At 34.1% G+C, this 9144-nt stretch overlaps 1 pseudogene; it reads right to left on the bottom strand.

Annotated features, from left to right (window-relative positions):
* Positions 1-6124: 6124 nt before the first annotated feature.
* LOC111718735 lies at positions 6125-8720 on the bottom strand (annotated as a pseudogene).
* Between the last annotated feature and the right edge of the window lie 424 nt (positions 8721-9144).

Genomic DNA, 9144 nt, shown 5'->3' with positions numbered 1-9144 from the left:
ATTTTGTTTAGACTTTTGTTGATCATGGCTTTCTGGTAGTCCAATTAAATTATCTTTTCTTGGTCTATTTTATAGGTCAGTACTTTTTTCAATGAGGTATTTTAAATTTTCTTCTATTTTTTCAGTTTTTTGTTCTGTATGATTTTTTATCTCTCGTAGTGTCATTAGATTCCATTTGCTCAATTCTAATTTTTAAGGTATAATTTTTTTCAGGTAGGATTTGTACATCCTTTTTCCATTTGGCTAATACTACTTTTTTTTTAATAACTTTTTATTGCCAGAACCCATGCCAGGTTAATTTTTTACAACATTATCCCTTGCACTCACTTCTGTTCTGATTTTTCCCCTCCCTCCCTCCACCCCCTTTCCCAGATGGCAATCAGTTCTATACATGTTAAAGAGGTTACAGTATATCTTAGATACAATATATGTGTGCAGAACTGAACAATTCTCTTGTTGCTCAGGGAGAAATGGATTCAGAAGGTATAAATAACCCAGGAAGAAAAACAAAAATGCAAGCAGTTTACTTTGTTTCCTAGTGTTCTTTCTTTGGGTGTAGCTGCTTCTGTCCATCCTTGATCAATTGAAATTGAGTTAGATCTTCTCTTTGTTGAAGAAATCCACTTCCTTCAGAATACATCCTCATACAGTATCGTTGTTGAGGTATATAATGATCTCCTGGTTCTGCTCATTTCTCTCAGCATCAATTCATGTAAGTCTCGCTGTATCCTCTCTGTATTCATCCTGCTGGTCATTTCTTACAGAACAATAATATTCCATAACATTCCTATACCACAATTTACTCAACCATTCTCCAATTGATGGGCATCCATTCATTTTCCAGCTTCTTGGCTAATACTACTTTTAAAGGATTGTTTTCTTCAATGGATTTTTTTCCCATTTTCCTAATTATAATTTGGAAGGATTTTTTCTCCTTCAGTCAATTTTTGTCTTTCCTTTCCCATCTTGATAACTCTTTTTGTTGCATTTTCCCCATTTCTTTTCAATTTTTCTTCTACTTCTCTTATTTGACTTTTAAAATCCTTTTCAATTTTAGTCAAGAAAGCTTTTGGGGTTAAGACCAATTCACATCTACCTTTAAAGTTTCACAGGTAAGCATTTTGTCCTTTTCTGTGTTGTTTACATTTTCCCTCTAACCAGAGTATCTCCCCATGGTCAAGGTTTTTTTTTTCCCCTTGTTTTTTGTTCATTTTAAAATTTTTTTTTGATTATTTGATGATTTTAAAAATTGAACTGCGCTCCTGGGGTAATATTGGGGGAACTTTCCCAAGCTTTTTCTACTGGAGGCCAAATGAGGGGTCATTGACTTTAAACACTGGGACCTCAGGTGTTTGGTGACATGCTCAATGAGCTGGGGTAGCCTGACCTAGTCATGCATATTGTTGTGTGGTTTCCATGCCTGCATTTTGTTTTCTGTCCTGGGACTGGAGCTCCCCCATTGACTTGCTCTGCCTCTGTTCTATTGAGTCAGGATTGAGGAGTTATGGCTGAGTTTCCCATCAGCTTGCCTGGATACCATTTATTCTGAGCTTCATTCCCCTTTCAACCAAAAGAGACTGATCTTTTCTGAAGTCCTTTCAAGTTATCTTAAGCTGGAAAATTATTTCAGTTTATCTCTTTGAAGATTCTGTCATTCATGAGTTTGTTCAGAAGCTTGATTTAATGTTGTTTCAGAGTGAATCATGGGAGCAAGTTCCTGGCTTCTCTCTGCTTCTTGGCTCCATCCCCTTCATATTTAAGTCATTGATTTTAATATTGAATTCATTTTAATGCATCTCTTTCTTCTCTCTGTCTAGTATCTTATAAGAAAAATGAAAAGAAGCAAAGAAAAAATTTCAACAAAATGACCAGTAATCAGTATCTGAAGATGATATGTCAGAGCCATAATATCACATCCATAATAGATGGCATTCATTTTCTCAGTTGTTTTCCTTTTCACTCTCCTTCTTTTCCTTTTATTTGTTCTTTTTCTTCTAGGATTCCTGTTCTTCCTCCTGCTTATCTTTCTTTTTATTTTTCTTCTTTTTCCTTTTTTATTTCCCTTCCCTTTTTCTTTTCCTTTCCATTTCTCCTTTTCCCTCCCCCTTCCCCTTTTTCTTCTCTTCTTCCTCTTTCTATTATGTCTCTTCTACCTTCTCCTAATTTCCCTCTTTTACTTGCAAGCCTTGATCATTATTATTATAGAACACTGAGTTTTCTTTGTTACATTTTAAATGAGGTGAGATTAAATGTCATGAAAAACAAAATAAAATAAAATGCTTTTATAACAAGTGAAGTTTTCTCAAAGTAGAATAGGCTGGTTTGGGAGCTCATCAGTTCACATGCTCTGAATGACTTCGAATAAATGTGGAATGACTAAAATTTGGGGTTGCAATAGAAAATATTCTTTTACAAATTTGGGCTATTATAGAAGATATAGTGAAAATTTCCTGGCTTTATTATCCAACAACAAGAATTCAATCCTGCCTCTTTTGGCTAAAGCCTATATGATCAATAAACAATCATTTGTAAGACTTATCTTGTGCTAGACACTGTATTATGTTAATATAAAAAAGTAGAAAACAAAATTAGCAAATGAACAAACAAGAAAAACAAAATCCTCTGTACCTGCCTTCAATGAGAAAATATTGTAATGGGAGAAAAAATAGGTAAACAACATGATACACAAAAGACAAATTCAGGGCATATCGAACCTAATGTCAGAAGGAAGTAGGACAGGCATCAGACTCCTGGTTCTTTAATTTTCTCTTGCTGAAATTAAGAGATTGTTACTAAATATTCTCAAGGTCCATTCTGACTTTAAATCTCTGATCTAATGCTTTTGAAGTTTCTTTTTATTTTTTGTCATTCTGTAATTTTGTGAGTTAATATCTGATATATAATAATTCTGCAATTAATGATCTGATTTATTATTTTTGTAAATATATGACAAATCCAGCTTTCCATGTGTTATATTCAGCTGATATTACTGTTCAAAAATCTAAACATAACTTTAAATATTCCTTTTGGGAGTGCCAGAAAAAAAAATTAAAAAATAAATCTTCCAAGAGAACTTTGTGCTATGTCAAAAAACAAAAACAAAAACAGGCCTTTCTTCCTTTCATTTGTTTTAAAATTTGGAGCAGGAAATATATGAAACAACAACAGCAGTAGCAACAACTATGGACAACAATAACAACAACAATAATCACCAAGATGTGTTGCTTAAAAGTGGCCCTAAGCTTCTTGCTCTATTGTCAAATGAGTGCTTTAACCTATCTCTGTAATGCTACTAACTAGAGTAACAAGAAACAAGTGCCTGAGAAATGTAAAGCCAGACAAATAAACCAAGATTATTACTGACAAAAGAAAACAAAGTGACATAAATAATGGAACATGTCAAGAATTGGCTTCTTTAATTAGTTCATTCATTCATTTATATGTTTATTTATCTGTCAGGTGGTATTTTTTCATTGATTTTTTTCTTTCTGTTTATTTGTTTGCTAGTTTGTTTTTTATTTATTAATTATCTGTCATCATTTAATCATTCATAATTTGATAAACACTTTCCACTAGGCACCTCTGGTTCCTGGCAATTGAAAGCTTGAAGTTTTTCAATAACTGAGACTTTCAATTCCAAATACAGCTCAAAATAATTTTATTTATAAAGTCATTTATGTCAATGCAGTAATTCTGGACTGAACTCACTGATAATTTGATATATTTATGAATGAATGAATGAATGATTGCACTGATATAGCGACAGTTTTCATTCTTTAAAGCAATGGTTTTGAACTCAGGAAAATGTGCATTCATATGATGCTGCATATGTTCTGTAGCTGTTTGAAACTAGAGATATGTCTCTTAAAGTCTTTATTTCTATAAAATGAGCCTGTAGATGCTATCTATCTATCTGCATGTATGTATGTATGTATACATACATACATACATATGTATATACATATATTCCTTTTTCAATGTGAGGAAACAAAGACATACAGAAGCAAAAAGATATGGTCAGGCTGAAACAGCTAATAAATGTCTGAGGCTAGATTTGAACTCAGCTGATTTCAATCCCAACATTTTGTTTACTAGCTGACTATTCAATTATAGATTTAAGATGGACAAACACGTTGTCCTATTAAACCCAGTAGATATGACATCAGTTCACACACACACACACACACACACACACACATTTGGGTATAGATGTATTTTATGTAGCTATAGATATAAGCATATTTATATATCTATACCTATATATGTATAATTTAATTCTCATAATTATTCAAGTAGGTAATATTATCATTATTAACTTCAGATTACAGATGAGGATACTGAGGAAGAAAAGTTAAGTGACTACTTAGGGTCACAAAGTTACAAGAAGAAGAGATATGAGTCACCTCTTTAGTGTGATTTGAGGATATACTCTCTACCAAATGATATTTTCCATCAAACTCACTTTTTTGGCTATTGAGTTCAGAAGGATCTTATTAAATGTAAATATGTTATCTAGAAGTAGAATACATTTTGTTAATATGACACTAGAAGAATGCAGGGCTGAAAGGATATGAAGAGAATCATATGTAATTTGGTAAGAAGGATAGGCTCACTGCAGATTGCAAAGGCAGGAGCAAGGAGTGTGACTGAATAGTCAGAAGTAAGTATAGGTTGAATCCATCAATTATCCTTAATTTAACTCTTGATACAATAGTTTCTTTTTTTTTTTTCATCTAATGTCTATTGTTTAACAATGAATGGATCCTATTTTGCGTTATTTCCCAATATGCCTTTTTTGAACCTATCATTGGTAAAGGTTTAGAAAATTTCCAAAATAACTTCTTATCTAAATCTGGCACAAAATATTCTATTTTTAAAACAACTTTAGTAATTGCAATTTTCAGATATAGGAAATATAGACCTTTCCAAATAAACTACATAGAGTGTTGGTGTCTTGTCCCTTAGAAATCTAATTTTAAAAAGATAATTGTATACTATTTAGCTAAATACCAGCAGGAAAATAATTGTTCCTGGGAATTGTGTTTTTCCCTGTGGATTGCAATTCAACAAAATGCAGGGTTTTGACTGAATTCAGGAAGTTGCTAGAAATTGATGTCAAATAATAAAGGTATATTTTTGAAGCTTTAATTTTTTTTTTTTTTTTTTTTTATAAAGTAGAGAGGATGGAGGAGACCAGGAAACTCTATTAATATAGGCGTCAGGGCTACTGTTTTGTGGAGAGAATGTCTCAAGAGTTATACTCAGAATCAGCCCTAAGCATTAGAAAAATAAGCAGTTACTTATGTGGCCTCATTTGTGGGGCACCATAATTTTCACTGAGCGAGGTGGTATAGTGGATAGAGTACAAAGCCTAGCGTCAGGAAGACTCATTTTCCTGGGTTACAAATCTAGATTTGGACACTTACTAGCTATGTGACCTTGGTTAATTTTGTTTGTCTCAATTTTCTCATCTGTAAAATCAATTGGAGGAGGGAATGATAAACCAGTTTAGTATCTTAGCCAAAAAAACTCCAAATACAGTCATGAAAAGTCAAGCATGACTGAAAAGACTGAATAATTACAGCACAGTGCTCATAATTTAGAGGGATATGTTGGAGGTCAATCAACATTTATTAAACAACGACTTATATATGGAATAGTATACTAGGAATACAAATATAACCAATGAATTAATCCCTATTTGAAAAGAGTAAGGGGGATTTTAGTTTAGAGAGAGTAGAAATCATATCTAATTTCCCCTATAGAAAAGAAGGGAGAAGGGATGAATTTTGCTATGCAGAAGAAGACTGGAGTTAGAGACACTTAAAATGGGAAGAAATGAAGGCACTCCCTCCCTACACCCCTCAATAGTGGGGTGAGGTCTCTGAAATCCAATGAATGTAGGATTGTAAATTTCCAAGCAGACAGATCAGTTTTGAGGGGGGAGAATCCAGATTGGAAAACCAGGCTCTGTTAGTTTGGGAGCTAGTGTCCAGGGGTCGCAAACTGGGAGTAAATTTTGGCTTTGGCTTTGCATGTAGTCTGTTTAAATTTCATGGGTGATAGGAGTTAATCCCAGAAAAATAATAGCAGTATCCAAGTCAAGAAAGGGAAACTGGACCCCTCAAGTGAAGATGGCTGAGGCAGAGACAAAAGCAGAATATTTAGTCACTGCTTCTTTGTGGTTCCTTGGGCTAGGTCAAACCAAATCTGGATCCACTTGCCACCACCCCAGCCAAAAGAACTTGTAATATAAAAATGACTCCAAGTGTTCTCACATAGGAAGGTGGGTGTTGGGAAGTAAAGTGTTGAAAGGGTGGCAGGCAGCCTGAATTGGGCATTTGTAATCCCTGAAGTCCAATTCTAGACTTTGTGCCAATTCTCTTTACATATATGAGGATTGGCAGTTTTTCAACAAATGGTAACAGTCCTCCCTGCCCAGGGGAGCTTTCAAGATCCCTTCCTTCTGCCAACTTGAGGACACCAGCTAGATCAAAAGTCCTAGATTGGATGAGCACTCTATGAGATCTATATATTGGATAAAGTGCTATTTACTAGCCAGGATCATCATGCTGCTCCAATGATAGCTGAAATGGTACACATAGGAAGTGTCTTCATGGGTAACAAGGCTCGTGTTTACATGCAGCAGGCATTCTTCTTTCATGAGTTACACTAGTGATAAAGATCATTTTCTGGAGTAGGCTTAAACTTGTGGTGTTTAATATCCATGCACACATGAAGCATCTATTCTATTATAATTAATATTGATTATATATTAATTCATCACTTTCTGAAGTCCATGAACCATGACCAGAAGGCCCAGGAACAGTAAACTCCATCCTGGTTGAGTAATGGTCTGAATAGTCTATCTCCTTTAGGTTCTCAAAAATTCTAAAAAACCCTAGAGCCCAAAATAATAGCAGAGTCAGTTAAAAGTATTATTGAGAAGACAAAATAATTTAATTTCTTTATTACAATACTTAACTGTGTAGATGAAGATTTCTTATGAATATTAAAAATTCTCTTGCTTGTAATGTTTAGAACTATGAATTTTGATACTAAGGGAAAATTCAGTTGTGTATACTCAGGAAGTAGAGGTTAAACAGAGAGAAGACAAAAAACCAAGAATACCCCAAGACTGGAGTGCTATGACAGGATTTTACCATTGTTGCAAATTGTTTAGCACACTGCTCAGCAGATAGTAGTTATTTAATATATGTTTGTTTTCTTCTGTTCAGTGAATTATTTTACCAATTATACTGTTAATAGTTAAACTTTGTTTTTAGTGGGTCACATTCTTAATTTCAATATGCATTAGAGTAGACCAAGAAGTCTTTTATACAGTTGACTACATAAGTTCAGTGATTCTGAATGAAAATTATGTTTTGTTTATTATAATGTGGCATTTAAAATGTTCTGGGAGGCATAATTTCTGGGTAATTTAATCATTTTATTAATAATGTAAGCAGTTTAATAAAAGAATGTTCATTTGGCTTATCTCTTCCATCAAAGACAGCCATGGCAGCAGGCTCATGGTCTATCTGCCCTTGTGGAAGAGACATTTCCCAAACTGTTAATGAACTCTGATTGGATAAAATTCATGAAAGAATAAAAATTACATTGAAGGGCTAGACCAAAACTCATTTACTTCTAACTAACCCCACTAAGTCTTGGACAATCTATTCAGATATTTCATCACCACTCAACCAGAGTGGAACACAATGATTGCCCCACTTGAGTGGGGTCTGAACAAGAAAATTAGTCCATTTTCATTAATGTCTTTTAAAAGATTGAACTTAAAATCAGTACTTTAGAAAAATGGGGGAACTCTGGATTTCCCCAAATCACTGGTTATTATTTCTCTCAATAAAGGTGGGATAAAGAAATAGTTTGGGTTTACATATGGCATAATCATGCTGACTTGATTGCCAAAGTGGGTTTCCAAAATTCATAGTAAAGGAAAAACAGTTAATCAACTTCCTCTAGAAATTATGGAAAGTTCCATTTCTCAAAATCCAGTATCCCTTTGTGTCAATCTGTCATCCTCTAACTAAGGAGTACTTGTGACCAAGCAGACCTTTTCCATTAAAGTGCTAACTCATCTGCCTTTTTTCCTCTTCACTCTTCTAGAATAGAACATATTGAATCAAGGCTGTAGCCCAGGGATATGGATAAGTTAAACTCTTAAAATAGAGACATCGACTCTTAGAGACTCTTAATATTAAATATTAAAGCCTTATACAATTAAAATTTAAATCTAATCTATAAATATTGATTCAAGTTGTCTACTACAATTCTCAATAATTAAAAAATTATAGGAAAGTCAAAAATATACAGGTCACATATCAATTTTCAGTTTCACAATACTCTTTTATACTGTACAATGGACATATTATATGAAATGTATAGTAACACACTGGATGAAATGCAAATTTCTTGAAAGTAAGGATTCCCTTATTCTCTGTTAATGTATGGCCAAGACTTAGCATAGTGTGGGGCAGTTGTTTTTATCATTCCCATTTAATAGATGAGGATTTGGGGCCTCCCCAAGTTTAAAAGACTTTTAAAGTCATAAAATTACTAAGTGCCTGAAGCAGAATTTGGACCCTGTAAAGTAAGTGCAGAATGCCCAGATGTTACTGTTGAAGGATGAGACACCTTACCACCATTTTGAGGATCCCCAGGCTGGTGCCCCAGGTTTGGTGAGAGTTTTCCCCCATTTTCCCCATTTTCCAAGTTAAGGTTTGGCAAAAAGGGTTTATTGACAGTGAGGAGTTCTCAGTGGGCTAGGATTCTGATTAGAAAGTAGCAGGGAATTAGGAGACAGAGTTTAGTTTTATCTGGTCTCCTATAGCCCAGAGAATCTCCAGATAAATTAAGGGTAGTGGTCTAGAGAATAATTTACAAATAAATTAAGGGTGGGGATATTAGGAGTTTCCCAAGGCCAGGTGAATTAAGATTGGGGGAAGGGTGAGCCAGAATGAGAACATTTAGTGTTTTTTGACCTAGCCCCCCCGCAAAGCTCAGGGGATCAAAGAGTCCTATTACATCATTATTATTCATATTTCTACATATTGAAAGAAAATGCCCTCTTCAATTATGGGAAAATACTAGGTGAATATAAAAGCTGAGTCTTCTCTCCAA

The sequence above is a fragment of the Sarcophilus harrisii genome, chromosome 2 (genome assembly GCF_902635505.1).
Source record: "Sarcophilus harrisii chromosome 2, mSarHar1.11, whole genome shotgun sequence".
NCBI classification, from domain to species: domain Eukaryota; kingdom Metazoa; phylum Chordata; class Mammalia; order Dasyuromorphia; family Dasyuridae; genus Sarcophilus; species Sarcophilus harrisii.
Note: the sequence above shows the minus strand (reverse complement) of the source record. Positions and strands in the feature narration are given on the sequence as shown.